The sequence below is a fragment of the Protopterus annectens genome, chromosome 10.part0, assembly GCF_019279795.1.
Source record: "Protopterus annectens isolate FY-2018-M chromosome 10.part0, PAN1.0, whole genome shotgun sequence".
Classification (NCBI taxonomy): domain Eukaryota; kingdom Metazoa; phylum Chordata; order Ceratodontiformes; family Protopteridae; genus Protopterus; species Protopterus annectens.
Window position 1 is genome coordinate 511,735,283 of NC_056744.1, and position 23,532 is coordinate 511,758,814.

Here is a 23,532-nt window from a genome sequence, read left to right on the forward strand (position 1 = left end):
TCAACAATAGTACCGCCATGATACACTACATGCAAGTGTGACAGCATGTACCCTGGGCTAGTACCCATGTATGTAACAAAGTCACACAGATAATAGTGCTGTACAGGCCTCATATACATCTGTGTCCCAGAAATGACACTCACACCCCTTGCTACTGTAATGACAGCACAATGGTGCATGTATTGTACATGGCATTACATACACTTATTACAGATGTCATTACCTTGCTATGTTATCAGACTGGGTGGTGTGAACTGGTTACCAGGGCTAAGCCATGCTTAGCAGATATCAACATTGCTGCAATATAATAGCTAAGCAGATTTGTGCACTGGTAAGCGAAGCCCACATGATGAAAGTGCCCCTACATTTAACCATACGTTAGCACTGCTTAGCTTCATGCAAACCTGCTTAAAGCTGCTCAAAACTGCCTTAACCATGACATACCTTGTTCTGCCCAGCAACAAAAGGAACAGCCCTTGCAGGTCTTGAACCCAGGACCGTGTACACTATAGCACAACACTTAACCAGTACGTCATGACCACTGTGAAGACAGCTGTTGTTTTTCCAAGATATCTGTCAATTTATATATTAAGTAGTATTGAACAATTGCCTTTACTTCCACAATTGTGTAGTACTTGTTATTAATATGACTGTTGCATCACATATATTGTTTTAACATAATGTACACATAGCAGATACATACGGTGAGATACATCTGGGAGAGTATACACAACCATGAGGTTTACACATGACAGGAATATGGATATATATATATATATAATAGGTTGATATATGTCTACATGTACATACACATGTATATTCATACATATGTCTGTATACACATCTGTATAATCAACATATATATGGCCATGTGTACTTCTCTTTGAATGTACATATATATATATATATATATATATATATATATATATATATATATATATATATATATATATATATATATATATATATATATATATATATATATATATAGATAGATATATGTATATATCGCTATATAGGTATGCACATTCTATGTGTACAGATATGCCTATTTATGTAGATATATATGTAGATATCTATAACTATATGTACATACATATCTATTCTGATATACCTATTACTGTCAGTATATATGTAGATATCCATAAGTATGTATGCATATGTATCTCTATCTGCATATGTGCAGACATATATTGCTGTGTATATGTATATATCTGAGTGTTTATATGTGTGTGTATATATATATATATATATATATATATATATATATATATATATATATATATATATACATATGCATACCCATCTATGTATGTCAATATGTATATGTGTATATATCTATATTGATATAGTGATAGGTATGTATACATATATGTTCACCATATGTCCTGAACATGGAGTGAAGCCCTACCTCAGCCCCAATACTCCCAACCTCTTAGTGCAAGGGGATGTCAGGTATGTATTGCAGGTATATATGTAAACTATTGCTACTGGGATAAGGGTTGTCTTCACAGATATGTTGTGTGTGGGAGGTCACATCTGTTTTTAACATGTGTGCCATTGGCCACTGACAGACATCCTAAGGACATCATAGTACAGTACTACTGCTAGCACAGTAATGATCCTGTGGACTACAGCAAATATATGCCAATACATGTGGACAGCCTGATACACTCTGGTCAGTCCAGAGGTATACACAGAACCCCTTAGTGCAAGACATGTGGTCCAAGCCTGACAATGTGGATGTTAATAGCCATGCAGATAGCTATATCACATAAACACTGGTAAACATTTGCCCCCATAGGTTATGCATTCACACACCCCTGTCTGTCCTGACACATACTAACCGCTGGTACAGAGGTGCCATGGCCACATAATACCCACTAGTTAGAGACATACATCTGTACAGCATCCCACTGCTTTGTCTGACATACACAACTGTTATGGTGGCCTGGCAGCAGTACATCTGGCAAGTATCTGGACATAACATCACACTGGGTAAGTATACTAAGCTGCTAGGCATGTAACAAAACACTGTGCAGGCTACAGGCAGACTGCCACAACACTGGCCTACATTTCTTATTGGGGAATACACATGTACCTGCATATATAGCAGGGTCTACAGGCATGTCACAGCACAGAGTAACAGACACCTGTGTGAAAGTGCATAACCACAACCAATGTAAACACCTATAGCCACATATGGCAGTTAGCGTAATATTACAGTATATGGACTATCTGATCAATACCATCCTCATATGTGCCATTCACACACTAACCCTACATATACTGGGCCACTACACAGTGTGGTTGGATGCCTGTCTGCGGTATGGGAAATGTGTGTGTTTGGCCCTACAAACATGTAAGCTGATAGGGTAACATACAGTGAAGCAGCATGTAACATCAGATAAAATAGGACCAAGAACAATGACATCTACCACAGATTGTACACAGGCCAAGGTACATATTCACAATACACACATTGTCAACAATCACCATGAGTACACAGACCTCAGTACTGTACACACAACCACAGAATGCCCAGGTTATGTCCTCAAATAAAACCCCTACTATACATAAAATGTGTAGCAGTCTGATATCTCCCTGGCTTGTTATCAGATATGATGTCAATAAATTATGGTGTACAGAACATATGCACCTCTTACTGCATGACATATATACAACGGTTGACAGAGCTGTGGCTGGAGGTACAAACACAGGGCCAATATTGACATGTTGCTGTGATAACCTCATGCATTTACTGTTGTAACAGGGTTTGTTGTGACATATGTCCTATGAGGGATATGAAATCAGTAACTCTCATGTCTGTCACCATGTACTGATGGCAATCCTCACGCTACCTTCTGCATTTCAGAGATAAGTGCTCTGTGAGTAACACAAGAAACAAATGGCACCATACACTACCCAGTCTGCAGATGACCCTATGGATGAGGTCTTCCTCTGAAACATAGCACTGTATAACAGGTATTAAAACGTGTAGGCCAGCCATATCCACACACACCCTGTTAGACCAACATTACTCCAAATGCAGAATAGCAACACTTACATTCTATAGTCATGTCAGGCACATCCCTCTCCTGTGTGTTGGCCTGTTTCCACAGTGTATGTTGTTAGAGGTAAATCCCCAATCCATCCATGATGTTGTTTGTCAAGCAACAGATCTAGGTCCTGCTCACAGTGAATGAAAAGGCCCAACACCAACATGATGTTCCTAGATATTGGAGTGTGTTTCCATGCAATTGGCTATGAGAATGTTACCACAGCTGTTCCACATGCAATCAGCTAGAGGAGGGCTGAAATTCATGCAAAAACCATCAGCTGATCATGAGCATCACTTAAAAAGCACATGCTGCTGCTTAAGCAAAGCAGGTATAAGCCTCCACATCCACCAGAGAGGGAGTGAGAGAGGCAGGCAGAGGCAAAGATAAGTCAGGGAGGGGGTGGGAGAGTAAAGCCTAAGCATGTTTGTGTCTCACACCTACCAGTGCAGGGTATTAAACCCCTGACTGACTATGTATTGCTATCACATGTCTATGCAGTTATTGGATGCTCCACATAGCTTCCATGTTAAGGAGCTCTGCAAACGTATATGTGATGGTGAGTGACATCTGCAACAGTAATATGGTAGTGATACGGTCGGTATAGTACACGTGCCTGTCTGCATGAACAGGTGTCAGTGTCAATTCAGCCACACTGTCTCAGGGACCCACACACATTGACACATTTGGCAGGGTCAGGAATACACCTCCTCACCAGTTAGTTTGTCACAATACAGTACTGTGCAGGTATCACATGCATCACAGGGGTTATCCAGAGGTTATATGGGCAAAAGGTATGTTAAGGTGTCTGACATCAGACAGCATGCTTCAGTATGCCAATGAGGGTTATAGTGAGTGTGAATGTGGTCAAAAGCATCATACATTGCACACACAGATACAGGGTGCCAGCACTGACATGCATGGGTGCATTGCTTCACAGGTGTGTAGTGGTTGTGCCAGGAGGCTATACAAGGCTAGATGATGGATATACTTTGGCATCAGGCCACATGACAATGGTCTGCAGTGTGACTCAGGGGTGTAGTGTCTTGATTGGCCCACACAAGTGGGTATTGTGTTCACCATCCAGTCACCTGGGTAACTATTGTGTGTGGCTATTGTTGTGCATTGCTTGCCATGTATGTGTTCTTTAGTCCATGACATAGACAGTGTCTTGGATGTGCACACATCCCACATGCATGTACAGTGACATGTGGAACTGTACCTCTGGTGTCTGGCCCATGTTTTGTACACAGATTGTTATCATCAGATGTGCCAGTCTTGGCCTCATGTGGTGAGAACTGGTAATGGAAAGCAGGTTGACCCTGCACCTACATTGATAGCATGATCCTGATATTCCCTGGTGTCAGTGGCATTTGTCCATACAAGGCATGTGTTTAAGGTATGGTATGTCCTTTGTGGGTCACATTTGTTGGCACCACAGGTGTTGCAGGTGTCCAGTGGGGAACATAGTAAAGGTGCACTGTATGCATGGTCCTGCCTATTGTACTAATGGACAGGCTGTCATGCCCTCTGTAGTCCACTGCAATCACACCATGGTTACTATCTGTGGACAATATGCAGGGTACTACCAACATAGCGGTTGTTGCCTAGGCAAGTGTGTTTGTGTATGAGACATGGGTTGAGAGTGTTCTCTGGGTAATACAAGGGTTGCTAACTTTGTTTGCCAGGCCTTGGTGTCACATGTAGGGGTATGGATTGGCATCCCAACCTCTTGGCTATTTCACATCTGTTATCCTTGTAAGGTGGAAATTGTAACATATAATAGGGCCACCATATAAGAAATTTGCAAATCCCAGTCCACGAGTACAGTTGTTATGCACTCACAGCCATCTCCCCACAGGATACGAATGACACACACAGACACACCTGCCATGTCTGGGATTAGAACTCCTACCTAACTAGTTTATTACACTACAACACTACACAGTTATAGGACACACCATGGAGATTACTGGAGTACTCCTTCCCCAAAGGTGTATTTCACAGTGAATGACATCAGCAGCCTTGCCAAAGTAGGGCATTTGATCTGCAGTGAGTGTGACTAGCCTAAAATGCATTTCTCCCTACACAAACAAAGAAACACACAAACATCCACACTTGCCATGTGTGGGACTAGAACCCCTACCAGAGTACTATATTACACTACAGCATTACGCTGTTATAGGACGCGCAAAAGAGATTATTAGACTACACATTTCCCAAATGTGTATTTCACAGTGAATGACATCAGCAGCCTTGCCAAGGTAGGACATTTGAATTGTAGTGAGTGTGACTAGCCTAAAAGCATTGCTCCCCACATAGACAAAGACATACACACACAGTTGCCATGTCTGGGATTAGTACTCCTACCTAACTAGTTTATCACACTACAGCAGTACACAGTTATAGGATGCACCACAGTGATTACTGGGTTACACCTTTCCCAAAGGTGTATTTCACAGTGAATGACATCAGCAGCCTTTCCAAAGTAGGGCATTTGAATTGTAGTGACCTTGACTAGCCTAAAAAGCATTGCTCCCTACACAGAGACACACACACAGTTGCCATGTCTGTGATTAGAACTCCTGCCTAACTTGTTTACCACACTGTAGCATTGCACAGTTTTATGACATGGCCCAGAGATTACTGGGTTACTTCATTCCCAAAGGTGTACTTCAAAGTGGATGACATCAGCAGGCTTGTCATAGTAGAGTTATGGGGAGGGCAGTGTGTGTGCATGGGCCATAACTCGTTTATCTAGAGGTAGACACACCACATGCAGGCACATGCAGGGTTATATTCCACAGGTATGTGTATACAGCTGCTAGATAACGACTGCCTTGTATAGTCATGTTGCACAGCTAGCACTTGTACCACATAGTCTGTAATGCTGACAGATATCAGTGGCTAATTTCTACAGTGAGTGTCATTTACACATCCTGTGGTTCTAGCCATTTGGCTGTGTGCTGGGTGGGACAGGCCTCATGATGGATGGCTCTTTGTCACAGTCACTCTCTTCCACATATCTATGTATGTCTACTTTTGGATTATTATAGTGTGTTGTCCTTGGATATATGTCTGTATTCCTATTCAATGTGTGTGCAAAGCACGACTGATGCATACTGAGGAGTGTATGCACTAACATCTGCAACTGTCAGATATGTATGGTCCACTATTGTTTGCAGACATGGGCTTCATTTGTTTGTGTGTGTGAGCATGCCCAGTATAAACTTTCAGTATGTTGTTGTCTGACATTGCCTTAATTTCTCTAAGTGTGTGAGCATGCCCAGTATGCCTTTCTGTATTGAATGTGTGGATCTATTCCAGGTAGTTTCTACTCCAGTGCAGACCTTTGTGTTGTACACCTACAGGTAGCAAACTGTTTCTGCAGGATATCTGTAGATCATTTGGCAATATGGGGACAAACTGTGCAAGGGATAGGGTGTACTGTAGGTGATTGTTTCTGTGCTCCTATTGCTACATGGTATTGGTGTTAGCAGAGATATTCAGACATGTGTGCTGGTATACACTGCAATGTTTTATGTCCTTAAGTATTGTCAGGTAGACATTCTTGCTCACAGTGATGTCCTGGGGAACAAGGGTGAATGCAGCTGTGTTCGGTATTATGGGCAGATGCCTAAATATTCATGGTAAGTTATGCCATTCTGGAGGGAGGAACTGCAGACACTTGCTGCTGGGTGTGTGTATCCAGTTCAGCACCTTGGTACAGTGCTGGCAGAGGATCTCATACTTGTACATCCATCAACATGACAGCATGGACTTATCTTGTTGTGGCAATACCTCACAGCTGTACAGATTCAGACAGGTTACCCAGAGGCAGGGGCCATGAGTCAGGACATTACCCCTATTGTGGTGTACAGGCAGGTTTGTAGTCACCCATTTATGTGTTTACAGCCAGGGATAGTGTGTGCACACAGCTGTGTGCCGGACCTTGCACATTCCATGCTGCCCATGCTCCCACCACCCCCTATTATTCTATACTCTTCAATACATTATGCATACATTCTCTGATACTTTCTCTAAGGTTATCACCTCATCACAGCTGTGTTTCGGTGTTGGTGCACAGTTCATGCAGTGGGACATGGTGGACATGTTACTGCAGTTTGTCCACATGGCCTTGCATATGGCATATGTGGAGTGTGTTATGTTGTTATTTTGGTGTCCATGGCATAACATGCATTGGCATTGCATGTGAGACACAGGCCTTTGGCAGAGGACTGTAGGCCATTTGGTGGGGATCCAGGCCAGCTGTGGCAGACCACTGCATTCTGTCAGTCCTACAGTCCCAGACTGCCATACAGTATATTCACCTGGGGTGACAGGGTAGGTGTGCTAGGTGTTCATGCCAATACTTTCTATCAGTAATGATTAGGTGGCATGGATGCTGGCAGAATGCTACCTACAGCTAGGGACTCACCTGCATGGGACACCTGCACTGCATGCTGCATTCTTTTGCTATTTCCATATACAGGTGGGGGTCATATTGTACCCATTCCCAACAGCAGGGATATGACCAGAGCGGTACCTGTGGGTGGCGTTTGGGTGAGCTGGGTGCATGTGTGCTATGGACATTACTTGCATCTGATGCACAGATATGCACAGGGCATTCCAGTTATGCTGTTATGTGCAGGTACATCAGCTGTTTCCCAATACATCAGTCCTACCACCTTTGTGATCTGCAAGTGTTCGGGCAGACAACACCGATATACCCTACTACAGGCCCAGATAATGTGATGCATACCTGTATGTACAGTTACAAGGGTGTGTCCATTTCACAGTTACACATTATATACTGCATGTCTGGGGTAGTTTCCACTGTGTACTGCTTGTATATCTAGCACAACAGCCACGCCATTTCAATCTTTCAGATGGCAACACATATTACCACCATACGTTTACAATGGCTTACTGCTAGCATGTGTTATACTGGTGGGAATTGTCTTTGGCACTGCAGTTGTGAGGACTTGGCCTTGTCATCAGCAGTACTGGGCAATGGCTACCAGGTCATACCTCAGCATGCATACATACTGACCACTCTCACACAATATGAAACACATACCAAACTAACACAGACATACCTGCATACTGTACAGATGTTACAATCTATCCTGCTACCTTGGCCACCTCTGGGCATCTGTGCTCCACTGGTATTATACCTACACATACATGTTACTACATTTCTACATAGGATTTGAGGGGCCACACCTGGCTGTTACAATGTATGTACATCGGGTTGGGGGGGGCAAACCAGACCATTGCTACATTTCTAAATAGGATTGGGGGCACACCTGACTATTTCTACATTTGTAAGTAGGGTTGGGGGGCACACCTGACTGTTTCTACATTTCTACAAAGGACTGGAGGGGCACACCTGACTATTACTACACAGGATTGGGGGTACACCTGACTGTTTCTACATTTATGGGTACAGGGTAGGTGTGCTAGGTGTTCATGCCAATACTTTCTATCAGTAATGATTAGGTGCTGTGGATGCTGGCAGAGTGCTACCTACAACTAGGGACACACATGCATGGGACACCTGCACTGCATTCTGCATTCTTTTGCTATTGCCATATACGGGTGGGGGTCATATTGTACCCATTCCCAGCAGCAGGGATAAGACCAGAGAGGTACCTGTGGGTGGTGTTTGGGTGAGCTGGGTGCATGTGTGCTATGGACATTACTTGCATCTGATGCACAGATATGCATGGGGCATTCCAGTTATGCTGTTATGTGCAGGTACATCAGCTGTTTCCCAATACATCAGTCCTACCACCTTTGTGATCTGCAAGTGTTCGGGCAGACAACACTGATATACCCTACTACAGGCCCAGATAATGTGATGCATACCTGTATGTACAGTTCCAAGGGTGTGTCCATTTAACAGTTACACATTATATACTGCATGTCTGGGGTATTTTCCCCTGTGTACTGCTTGTATATCTAGCACAACAACCATGCCATGTCAATCTTTCAGATGGTAACACATATCACCACCATACATTTACAATGGCTTACTGCTAGCATGTGTTATACTGGTGGGAATTGTCTTTGGCACTGCAGTTGTGAGGACTTGGCCTTGTCATCAGCAGTACTGGGCAATGGCTACCAGGTCATACCTCAACATGCATACATACTGACCACTCTCACACAATATGAAACACATACCAACCTAACACAGACATACCTGCATACTGTACATATGCTACAATCTATCCTGCTACCTTGGCCACCTCTGGGCATCTGTGCTCCACTGGTATTATACCTACACATACATGTTACTACATTTCTACATAGGATTTGGGGGGACACACCTGGCTGTTGCAATGTATGTACATCGGGCTGGGGGGGCAAACCAGACCATTGCCACATTTCTAAATAGGATTGGGGGCACACCTGACTATTTCTACATTTGTAAGTAGGGTTGGGGGGCACACCTGACTGTTTCTACATTTCTACAAAGGACTGGAGGGGCACACCTGACTATTTCTACACAGGACTGGGGGTATACCTGACTGTTTTTACATTTCTATGCTAGATTGGGGGAGGGGGCACACCTGGCTGTGTCTACATTTCTACACAAGATTGGGGGCACACTTGACTGTTACTACATTTCTACCTAGGATGGGGGGCACACCTGACTGTTTCTACAAAGGATTGGAGGGGAACACCTGACTATTTCTACACAGGATTGGGGGGGTACACCTGACTGTTTCTACATTTCTACATAGGATTGGGGGGCACACCTGACACTTGTACACATTTGCTATGACTGCACTGGTATGTCACGTACTCCATTTCATTCTGTATTCTAACCTATCATGCTGACTAGAGGCATATCAATGTACTACAGGTTTTAGGTTTGATTGACCTACATATTATTTTCTGACTTCCAGGCCTTCAGAACTAACATCCCACTGCCTGACCTAATGTAGACTGTCTGTGTAGGCCTTGGGGGGGGGGGTTACCCATAGCCATCATTCAGAGGCCTTAGCGCAACCTTTGTTTGTGTTTATCTACACCTGTCTTGCTAGCTGAGACTGTTGTTGGTATGTGAACCTCCCGGACTGGCATGTGTGAGTCATATGGACACACATGTAGCCCAGCACATTTCCTGCAGTGGGTTTTGTTGTCATGTGTTGTACTGGCTACTATGGTGACACCAGTATTTGTTAGAGATCTCATGGTGCCACTATAGGTGTCTACTATCTCCTGGGATACCATTCAGCCACCCGGTTCCCTTAAATGCTCACATCCATACCATAGATACAAGTAACAATACATACTACTCCAACTGGCAAATGGTAAGGAGAGTGACTTATCTTGTGGGTGTGCCAGTATTGAGGATGGTGCTGGGGGCTGCCTATGTCAGATGCACATTGTACACTCCCTATACATGGTTGAGCACAGGTAGTGTCATGTTTGGCATCCCTTTTACTGTATGTCCGAGTCAGAGAGAGGTGTCATTCCCTGGGTCCCTACTGTGTCAGTGTATGTGCTATGCATTGTCTCTTTGCCAAGGCCAGGATATACTGGGCATGCCTCCATCTGCCTACTTGGGCAGGCTCAGGTTGTTCCTCCTCCAAGTCACTCTGTGCCTGTGTAGGCCTTGGCATTGGTGGGGGGCTGTGTGGCCCTGCCCCATGTTGTTCCTGCTGCAGCTGTTTCCGCAGGATCATATTGTGTGCATGGCACATACAATACCAATTTGGGTACATTTAACTGGTGAGTATTGCAAGGATCCACTGGATGTGTCCAGACACCAGAACCGTGACTTGAGCATCCCAAACACATGGTCTATTGTGATTGTGGTCTGTCCGTTTGCCTCATTATGGAGTTTTTGTTCGGGTATGTGTGCATTTCTGATGGGTGTCATCAGCCATGGCTCCAGTGTGTAACCAGTATCCCCCACTAGGTTACCGTGAGGGATGTTCCCATTGATAAATCTCTGGAACAGCTGTGTCAGATGTCATATGTGGGAATCATGATAGCTTCAGAGCAGCCAGCACACAAATTCATTATAATGTCCTGGGCATCGCACACGACCTGGAAGTTGATGGAGGGCAAGCCCTTGTGGTTGATGTAGACCCAACCCCGCTTACTGGGTGGTGCTTTGATGCATATGTGTGTGCTGTCTATAGCACCCACCACTTCAGGGTATTCTGCTATTTGGTGGAAGAGATACATATTGCTGGCCAATACCTCACGGGTATTGAGGAAATATACGTGCTCACTGGCATGTGCTGACATGGCATCCAGGAACTGGTGGAATATCCTGGATGCTGATGCCTGTGATATCCCCATGATATCCCCAGTTGGGCTTTGGAAGGTACCTGTGGCTATTATTCCTAGGCCTACACATACTTTGGTATCCACTGGGATGGGGTCCTTTCTGTTATTTCTGTGTGTCAGGCATGGCCGGCACAGCTCAACAATTTGCTGTAGGCGTTCCCTGTCCACCCTAAGTACTCCACTATCTCCAGCTCATGTAGCCCCTGGTAGCTTACCCTGGGTCTGCACACCCTTCTCCGCCTCCTCACTGTGGGTTAGTCGATAGCATTCTCATCCTCACCACCCTCAGCCTCTTCCCTATGTTCATGTCTGATAGCTGTTGCAGCCCCTGTCATTTTGTTGTTTTTGTTTATTAAAAGTTCCCCACTTTTATACACTGGTGGTGTAGAGTATGTGGGAAAAAACAGAGGGAGAGGTGTTTGCATAGTTTATAGTAGTGTTCTGGGCTGGGCTGGGCTGCTGCCTGTGTAATTGGCTGATTCTGATACATTTCACCTGCCAGCTATGCTAGTTCTCTTAGATTACCTTCCTACTGCTGTTTTCCCTTCCCATTGCTTTCTTGTTTAAGCTCAGGGGTGCACCACGCAAACACAGTGCTCAAATGTGCACAGAGCTGCTATTTTCTGGTTTACTTTTTTTTCCTTTAAAACCTGGTGCGTGGCACGCACACCCGCTTAGGCAATGTAAAGAGTGTTAGGCAGCCTCAGGCACAACCTCTTGCTTAGCTCTGCTAAGCTAAGGGCAAACCTGAGCCACAGGGCTCCAATCGACTTACATTATGCCTGACACACACCCCCTATAATGTCAGCTAACTCCTAGGTTGCACCAGGCTATTCCTGCTTTTACACTGGTGGGTGCTGACTAGCATGCTGGGGAAATCTGGGATTCAGTATCATTCCCCTCATTTGCATAGGATTGCCTGCTGATGCATGGTACATTTCCCACACTGAGCCTCCCACTTAGCAACCACTATTCACCGGCCATGTTGTCTTCTGTCTGCCATTGAGTGTAATGGAAAAATTGTGATTTTGGTTAGAAGTTTAGTTTTTTTTTCTTATTTTCCACCTGATCCCATTTGCAGTACTGCCCTACACTTAGCCGAAATCGGCTAAAAAAAAATAAAAGTTGATTTTTTTTAAATTTTTGCAACTGTTTTCCATGCCAATGGCCTTACATTTGACCATTGTCATGTTTTCTACATAATATCTACCCCTTATTTGGAGCTGGCATGGCCCCGTTTTGTAGTTTGCAGAAATGTACTCCGTTACTGGCGGAGTATATTTCTGCAGATTACACTAGTCTTGCACGGCTGGTTTCTAGCTTCCTGGATGGCAAATTCACCTCATTTGCATGGATTTCTCCTGCAAATGGGGTAATTTGCATACAGGAGCTGAGTCCGTGCAGGACTAGTGCAGGAGCACTCGTGCATATCCCTACAGCTTATTCCTGGATCACACGGCAGACATATTGCCTGCTGGAGCTCCTGCACTAGTCCTGCACACCGTGCAGGGCTTGCTGAATCTGGGAGAATTTTCTTAACCTTCAGCTTCTAATGTTTATACATACTTTGATCTGATGTGTATTTCTGGCATATCTACGTATTAGAGGTGCTATTATCATATGTGACATATTCATATAGCTTCAGTTATATTGGACACTCTCATTCTGATGTATATTTCATGGATTCAGATTTCTTTAGTTCCTTTCATAATGCTTTTCTTTTTTTTATACTATATTCTAAGCAGAGATGGATAATTTGTGTCTTTTGATGTTGGAGAGGTGGTGGATGGCTGGTTTAGTTAAATTTTTAACTCATAAATCATAAAAAATAAAAAATCCAGGCCACAAACGCAGGTGCAAAATCCTTTATAAATCCACAAAAACCACAGATGAGCGCTTTCGTCTGATCACAAGACTTCTTCAGATGAAAGCACCAGTGCTACATACAACCGTATATAGTTAAACACAATTAACACCAATTAAACATTTGAAATTTGAAATTTAAAAGAACATCACAATAAAATGCACTACGTAAAGTGTAGTATAATAAAATAACTCATACTCCAGTATATAGCCATTGTATCATAAAAATAAAATACAATAAAATGTTAGGTTCAAATACTTTCAGCTTTTTTCAATAATACAAATTTAATGCTTATATAGTCATTAAGACCAGATGGAATGTTTGATTTTATCCTAAGCTGCCATATAAGTTCCTTATACAGCAAAGCATTTTTCAGGTCCCCCCTCCCCTATATTGGTATTCCTTAACAATGTCGATAATACCAACCTTATAACCTCCAAAAGAAGAACATAATAGGCTATGCTTAAATAAAGCACTAGTCTCTTTGTGTGTCCTGATGTCATACAGATGTTCATAAATATGGTCTTTAAGTGGTCTTTCTGTTTTTCCTATATAGAATGCACAACAATTTGCGCATACAGCCATATAGACCAACATTTTTGTTTTACAATTTCCTTTGCAAAATCTGACTGCGCTTTTCAGACAATTGTTCAACATTATCCTTTCCTCACTATAAATGAAGGAACAAACACTGCAACTGCCACAGGGGACAGTGGCTCTATACTGTATGACCTCTCTATCATACTGTTCGAACATTCTCTTAAAGTTCCTTCCAACTTTATATGTGAACAAGGGTTGTTCCCCCACTAGGTTGTATAAGTCCTTGTTAATTTTAAATAAATTCCAATTTGATCTCAATGTTTGTGTAAATAAATCGGAGAACATGCTTTATTGTGTGACACAAGCTTCGTGAAAGTTTTTTCTTTCTTTGTTATTATCATTTACAATATGTAAGGGATGTCCCAACAAAGCCTTATATTTGGTACCCCAACCATTGTAAACCTCGTCCAGAACTTCACTGACCATGTTAATAGGATATTCTCTTTCCACAAAACATTTGCCTAAAAATATAAATTCCCCTTTTAGGTCATAGTGGTCAGATGTCATCCTTGCTATTCTCACTGCCTGGCCCTTGATGAGACTTTTCTTTTGTGTTATAGGATGATCACTACTGTAATGGAGATAGCTGTTACACCATGTGTCCTTCCTATAAATATTGGACTTAAATCCATTACTGATTTTGGAGATTGTAACATCCAAGTAGTTAATACTTGTATCATTGTACTCTACCTAAGGATAGAATTTCCCTTATTTTGGAGCTCATGGAGTTTATACTCGATTCTAATTATATTCATTTTCAAGGGGAGTGTTATCAACAAGCTAGTGGTATTGCTATGGGTGCAGCCTCTGCTCCGGTGTATGCTAACTTAGTATTACTTGAATGGGAAAATAGGTTTGTTTTTTCTTGTCCTTTTTTCAAGAACATTAGCCTATACCTGAGTTTTTTGGATGATATCTTCGTGTTATGGAATGGAACACAAGATACACTACAGAAGTTTATGGAATATTTAAATTCTTGTACTTCCTTCCTTTCTTTTACACATACACACAATGATGCAAGTATCAAACATTCCACCTGGTCTTAATGACTATATAAGCATTAAATCTGTATTAATGAAAAAAGCTGAAAGTATCTGAACCTAACATTTTATTGTATTTTATTTTTATGATACAATGGCTATATACTGGAGTATGAGTTCTTTTATTATACTACACTTTAAGTAGTGCATTTTATTGTGATGTTCTTTTAAATTTCAAATTTCAAATGTTTAATTGATGTTAATTGTGTTTAACTATATAAGATTGTATGTAGCAATGGTGCTTTCATCTGAAGAAGTCTTGTGATCAGACGAAAGCGCTCATCTGTGGTTTTTGTGGATTTATAAAGGATTTTGCACCTGCGTTTGTGGCCTGGATTTTTTATTTTTTATGGTTTATTAGTTAAATTTTTAACTAAACCAGAAACTTTATGTTTCATGTATGTTTGTAAATAGTTTTGGGTTTTTGAACGTAGGACTTAATACACATTATGCATCCATGATAAGTAACTTTACAGTAGATTTCAAGTCAACACGGAAGAATGGTCTTTCAGTTCATAATAACATACACATTATAGTCAATGGCTTATAAATGTTTATCATTAAATATTAATGGTTTGAACAATAATGTCAAAAAAGCTGGTTTGCTTAAATATATCAAAATGCATGAAGCCCAGATCATCTTTTTACAGGAAACCTATCTATTAAAAAAAGATCTACAAAATATTCGTTCAATGGCTATACCATTCTGGCTGATTCATGTTTTTAGACTAAGGGAAGGTGGAAATTTTTCTGAGTAGGCAATGAAACTATGTATGCTGAACTGTATCTGGTGAGTGTTGTGTACAATGGAAAACAAAACCTTATGGAACTCTAGTAGAGATTCAGTGAGCTTGACATCATCTCTGCAGTAAAGATCTGTAGCCATTGACCTACCCCTTTTTCACCTGCAGAAAAATATATTGATAATTATGAGCCCATCTTTCACCTTGGCAGGGATTCCAAAACTCATTGTACCACTGAGGAAACTTGGATCAAAGAATGACTTTGAGACTTATTTGATGGCCTTTGAGAGAAACTTGCTTAGACAGAACTGGTCTGAAACAAACTGGACCATAATATTGATCTGTCATCTAACCAGTACTCATTAAAAGCTTATATGGATATTGGGTCTGCTGATGTACACAACTGATCGACAATGAAACAAGAAATATTAGATTGAGTTAAAGCCCCTCCTGGAGTAATGTCCTTTAAGTTTCACAACTGGACATTCAAAAAGGACATACCAGTGAAGTCACAAATGACTGACAGTGTATATTTCAGAACCTTGGCTAAAATCTCATGTTAACCAAATCCATTAGAGCTACAAGCTCCAGGGAGTTAAACCTTAACACTACAATAAATAGGACATGCTGGAGGGATAGATTCATATCGCAAAGGCTTCCCTTGCTCTGGAATAGAATCCCAGTCCATGTTAGGCAGAGCCTCTCGCTGACCCTCTTCAAGAGAAATCTTGATGAGTGGATGGGAAATCGTAAATTTACTCCCGGGATCATTTCTATGGCCCTGCTGGACAGAGGCTCGGGAATCTAGTACAAAAGGGAGGCGAAAGCCAACACATTCTGGCTAGGCTTATAAATGCCCTAGGGCAGATAGCCTAGTACCTACCTATGAACCTATGAATAATGTATTTAAACTTCCAGAAATATTGACTATAAACAGCTCATCAAGGGCAATCTTTAGCATCTTACAAAAGTGAGGATTGCAGAATGATCCTAAGTCTTTTGAACTGATAGTTGTTTTGTAGCAATATCTGCTGTTATCTGAAATTGGTAAACCTAAGTCAGACTTGCATGTGCAAATGGTTGATAATCAGTCCTAACACAAGCCTGCTCCTTTACATCTAACAAGATTAAAACATTGCAGTCTTAATTGGTTTGTTTTAAAAGTTATTGAAAACTCTCCTTTCTGAAATACATTTACTCTCTCTCCCTCTTTCTCTATTGTTTTTCCACCTAACCTGATATTCTCTCAACTATTTCTACCTATTATCATCTAAATAAAATGACAAGCTGAAACACTAAAACTCTGGATCACTGCAACCCCTAAAAAACAGATGAAGGCTGTTTAGGCCTGCTTGCTGCTGTCACAAATTTCTCCATTTTTTCCTACCATTGCTTGCCTCCTGACTGACCTGACAAAAGATAAGGCCCACTGGAAGGCTAACTATACAGTTTTAACAGAAGCACATTTTTAGGCAAATAAAAACTTGTGCTATATTCAGAACCAATACTAACAGCCCCAGATTTTCAAAGTATTTCATAGTGCTCTCAGCTGCATCTAAATTATGCATCAATGCAGTGTTGTCACATTCTGCTTCTATACCAGATGAGGAGGAGCATCTCATTTGGTGTATAAGTAAAACACATGGCAATGTTGCTGAGACATGTTATAGTGAGAGAATTCTTCTTTTGGCTTTTCCCGGTTAGGGGTCGCCACAGTGAATCACCTGTCTGCTCATAATTGATAGTGGAGTTTTACAGTGTCGAGTTGCCAGCCCAGCGCCCAACCTTCCACAGAAGGCACACACATGCACGCACTCATGCCTAGGGCCAATTTAGAGTGTCCAATCCACCTACAGCATGTCTTTGGGGTGTGGGAGGAAACCGGAGCACCTGGAGGAAACCCATGCGACCACAGGGAGGACATGCAGACTCCGCACAGAAGGCACCCCAGCTGAGAATCAAACCGGAGAACCTCTTGCAATGCAAGATGCAAGGTGGCAATGCTAACCGCTGCACCACCATGGCCACTGTTATAGTGAGAGAATGTTCTTCGTAAAATAGACTCTCTCCACCCCACAATTATATTTGTTAGGAAGGGAGATTATATTAATGACTGATTACTGCCTTTCTATAATGGCTCTACTGAGAGAAAGATTACAAATTGCAACTCTCCAAGTAGGTTTGACCCTCCACACTTTTAACTTCAGGATCAAGCATCATCCTTTTCTCAGTCATTTAAGTGCAGATGAGCTGACTTGGCTAATATCTCATCCAGTGAGGAATGGAACCAATGGTTCTGCCCTGGGTGCGGTCATGTGATACACAAACAGTGATGCTGATCCAGAGAAGCACACTATGACCTACAAATGTACAACTATCAGAGACTCTGAAGTAGGCAGGCAAACTGTATCTAAAGCAAGTCTTAGGCAGCAGCTGTCACTAAGGCTACATCTGGGCCACTGCCCTTTTTGGAAGTAGATTCCTGACCACTTGGATTAAAGACAATTATCAAGAGCCATTGCAATTGAGATAAAAGCGCAGCCTGAAAGGTATGCCTAACATTTGAAATATATAAGATATTCCTAGAGTCTGAAAGGGGAAGCAACAGTTTGAAATTACTCCTGCTTATGATAAGAACACATAATTGCTCTGCTTGTGTGATAAACAGTAAATACTGGTACCTCCTGAAAGTACTTCTGCTTTTATTAACCAGATCTGGTTGGCTAGCCCTGTATTAAAATACTAAATTTTTGGTGGCTGGGTTTTTTGTTTTCTCTACAATTTATTACAAGAACCTTTTCTGTTGTCTCTATAAACAAACCTCATGTACAAACTCTAAAAGTCTCTACAAAGTCTGTTTAATTGAATACAAAGGCTGACAATTAGTAAAAGACTCACACAACACACATATATTCACAAACACACTTACTGTCCTCTGATGCTTAGTGCATTCATATTTATTCATAATTTATTTGAATAACGATCATTTAATCTAGCCATTTATCTTTTATTCAGTGTTGACAATCACATTTCTAAGTGAACAGGCTTCCTCAGTATAAGCAAATAAACCCTTCAGTTGGTGTCCATTTTAGAACTGCTCATCTGATATCAAGTTGAATAAAGATGACTCAATGAAGTACATGTGCAACATTAATTTAGGTCATCCTCATACCACTAGGTAGTGTCACACTCACATTAACAGCTACGTTGAAAATCCTTATTTTCCGTTACTTTTAATTTTAACCATTTAAGAACACATTTGCACTATTTATGTTTAACAGTTTACATCAAAGTTGTAGGTAAATACTTATCAATGCAAAGGTAGCAGCTTACAATAAAACAATGGCAAAAACAGCAATTAAACCAAAATGAGTGCAGGTACATGGAAGTTGATTAGAGCGACAGCAGCAAAGATTCAGTTGCACCAAGGCCAGTAGGAAGCATTGCATTAGTTATAACAGACTGGTTCTGAAACAGATTTACTGCTACAGGCAATAGTCATCACAGTGGCTTAGAGGTATGGTCAGTAACTGTTAGTGCATGAGTGCAATTTAATCATTGCAAAGCAAGGGTTAGGTATTTCAGCATGAGATTTGAGCAGACAGTTATTTACACAATTCAGAATTAAGTAAAGGTGATAAAGCAGTTAAAAGCAGTTACAGCAGGCATAAGCACAACCTGTATAAGGGTGCTGAAATTTATTCATGGAAGTATAGGATCATTTTTATAATACAGAATGAAATGAGGGCATACCTCTCAACCTCGTAGAGTAAACAATCTGGACAAAGCCTTAAATAAAAGCGGGACAAATGCCCAAAAATAGGGACAATTTTTAAATATTGCTCTTACAAACTTAGAAAGTTGATAGAATGACAGGTTTTATATTAGCATACATTTTCTGAAGGATATGAAGTCTGAAACCCCAACACCTGTCATTATTTTCTAACTTCAATCTGTAATGATTTGCCACAAACTTGCCAGAAAACCACAAGTATATGAAAAACAGACCAAAAAATATGAGGCCAAAATCTGGACATTCTACGAAATTCTGTACAGTTGAGAGGTATGAATGAGGGACAAACATATTATTACAGCCACTGTCACAAGTGGAAATCTCTTGAAAGAATTAACAGCAACAAGTGAATTCATAAGGTAAGAAAGAGACTGCTACTAAGCATGGAAGTCATTTTTTCTTTCTTTCTTTACTTACATATTTATGAAAGGATATTTATTTCAGTTTATGTAAATGTTTATGGTGATCAAACACCTGGAATAAATGAGAAAAGACACAGCTTTGTTGCACGTGATATAGTTGAAATAAAAAGAACATAAGGGTTTTCACACAGTTTCAAACTATGTGCTATTGCATTATGTGTGAGAGGACTTCATAAAAATCAAATGTTGATGAATTTCTTATCTTGTGGAACTGTTTAACAGATACAGAGAAAAGTGGACATTTAAGAAAAGCTTGAGCTGGCCATGATTATGTATATGACAGTAAATATAACACAGAAAAGAAGTTATGAAGTACAATGGGTTAAAACTGAGTAGGTTGCTGCTGGATCTTTTTTACCACCGTTCTCTAGGCTGCTACTTAACTAACATATTGTTTTGCTTGTCATTTTATTTAAACAAATGAATGTGTGAATCAACTCTGATGCTGCCCATTTTTTTTAAATTCTCAAGCCATTTTATGTATTTGGTTTAGCCTTTTATTAAAAAGAATACAGATGTGATTTATAATATAACCCAAAAATCATTGCTGGAAGACCGCAATATTTCCATAACAAAAACATATAATCGAATGCGTTATTTTCATTTTTGCAAAGAAGTTGGTGTAAAGAAAGGTCTTTAAAATTTCTGCAAAATAGAAATAAGGCTTGAAAACCTTTGGCATCCATCAGGAGAGAGTACTTATTCTGAAATCTCTTATAATAAGATCCACCTGCATTTGTATGAATACTGCTGCTGGCAGTGAAAAATGTAATGCATACAGTCACTCTGTCTCTGTTCATAAAAGACTTGGAGACTACTAAAGGTTGTAGCTAGCAAATTAAATTGAAATCTTAGCTATACTTTAATGCTTTTGCCTCAATACTACTGTCAGAAAATTTACCTTTTCAAATGTTAGTCTCCTCATGTCTCTCAACACTCACTGCCTGCTAATTTATTAAAATATATTTTAATGACTTAAAAAAGAATACATGCCAAGTGGTTATTCTTTGCTACTTGTATAAAGGCACATGCAGAAAAAAAACTAATGAAATTCTAAAATATTGTTGCAAACTCTGTGTAATATACAACTGATACTGACATCTTTCAAACATTTAACGAAATTTAAATATTCTGAAAAATATGATTGAAATTCTTCCTTACATAAGACAGCAATAATAACGTTTAATGCTTCTTCCTATACTAAAACATTTAATAAAGAATCTTTTGCATTTCATGCCTAGCATATTGCCCTTTTGACAAAAGATAAAATGGTGAATTTCTATCGGAATCTTATTTCTGCTCTTTATAAATGTGTTGCATTCATTGTTAATTACTTCCTTAATGTTGCAGTATTCTCTCTTTTTTTCTTTTCAATGATTGTGAAATTTAGTACCTTAATTTGCTGAAATCTTTCCTGCACTTTTGGTTATTACTTGGCCAACTTAATACTTTGTGCTAGTTGCAGTGAGCCGTTTCACTTTAGATTCATTGGCCACAGTAACAAACACACATAACAATGCAAAACACAACCACAACACATAAGAACACACACACACACCAGTGTCTCAGCAAATAACCCATAAGATTGAACACCACAAAACCTAATGTATTGGTCATAGGTGACTCCATTATGAGACACATGGATGTTCTTCTCACCAGGCTGCACAAGGAGCAGGTTACGGTTAGCTGCCTGTCAGGTACTAGGATCCGTCAAGTCACTCAAGCACTCAGGTAACTCAACCACAAGTACTAGTATGACTCCATAATAGTTCATGTGGGGTTGAATGACTTGAGACATACCTCAATGGACTATATAAAGAAATGCATGACTGAGCTTTCAGAGTATGTGTCACAGGCAGGTATAAGCCTAGCTTTAAGCAGCATTCTACTGTCTACTGTCTTCAAGGATGATGCCACAATACAAGCAAACAATGACTGACTTTAACAATTGGCTTAGCTTCTGGTGTCAGCCAAGGGGATTCAGTATCTGTCAGCCTGGGAAGACATAATCGACAGGCCATGTTGCTTGTCAGAGATGGTCTGCAACTGTCTCCTCTAGGCTTTTGGATACTGGCAAAGGCATTAGCCACCCCTTTTGTGCCTTTTGTAGGCATTGTCAAAATAAGCAACCTATCAACATAACAAAATCCTCTCTAGATAAACTCAAGGCACTGCTGCTTAATGCTAGGAGTCTAAACAAGAAACTGCATTCCCTGAAAGCATTCCTCACTTTGGAAGAAGATTCTAATGTCTGTGCAGTCACTGAGACATGGTTCAAAGGCATGGACAGCACTCCAGCCATGCAGAGCATCACTACCTTCCATATGTTCGGACTACAAACTGAGCATGAAAGAAGCAAAGGAGGAGGTGTATCCATCTTCATTAAGGATAAAAACCCCTCAAGACTGGTTTTGCGCTACTCCATGTCCAATTAACTATAGGCAAAGTCCCCTACTATATCATAGCTAGCTATAGGTCTCTCACCATGAAAAAGGAAAAGCCTACCACATAACTGAACTTACTTGAGTCACTTGCCATATAGCCCAACAGTTTATTCATGGGCAATTTTAATTATCCTACCATTGACTGGGAAACATACATGACCACACATATGCTGGCTCAGAGGTTCTTGGACTTTGTCAATGCAAGTGCTCTGGAACAGCTAGACAGCACACCCACAAGAGGCTCAAATGTCCTGGACATAGAACTCACTAACATGGGTGAGCATTGCACCCTCCTCTGTGTGATGTCCTCCCTGGTAAGATCGGACCATAAATCAGTCCCATTCAATGTAATTATAAGACCAGATACCCAATCAAGCTCAAAAATGCTTAATAATTTTTCATGGGTTCATAGGTAGGTACTAGGCTATTGGCCCTAGGGCCTATACAAGCCTAGCCAAAAAGGTACCCTGACTTTCGCCACCCATGAAAATTATTTTCCTGTGCCCCTGTCAAGCAGAACCACAGAAGTGATCCCCGGGGTGAATTTCCTATTACCCATTCAATCATCAAGATTTTTCTTGAAGAGTGCTAATGAGGAGCTCTGTTTGACATAGATAGGTAGTCTGTTCCAGAGTATGGGAAGTCTCTGGGACAGGAATCTATCCCACCAGCATGTTCTGTTTATTGTGGTGACAAGTTTTAGGTCCCTAGAGCATGTAGCCTGGACAGATTGGGATTTCTTTAAGTGGAGCATGTCCAACAGCTCTGGGTTTGACATAGACTTGTATGTTAGGCAGAAATCGCCTCTGAGTAGACGATATGCGACGGAGTAAAGCTGGAGTTTTTTGAGTCGGTCTGTGTAGGGCATCTGTTTGAGGCCAGTAATCCTCTTTGTGAGGTATTTCTGCAGCCTTTCCAGTTGTTGTAGATGCCTTGTGAGGTACATACCAAACGGGGTGTTGTACTCTATAATGGGTCTAATGAGTGATGAGTAGAGGTGAACAATGACCTTTTTTTTCTGGATGAGAAACCTTTTGTGATGAGGTGTGCCACATAGAAGGATTTCCTGACCACTGTGGTGATGTGATTATCAAAACAGAGACTACTTTCCACCTGTGTCCCAAGGTCTCTTATCACACTTTCAGTGTTAAGTAGACTACCGCCTATATGGTAGTTAATGGGTACAGAGTTTTTACCAAAGGGGATGACAATGCACTTTTTGGCATTGAGCTTGAGACTATGGCTTTGACACCA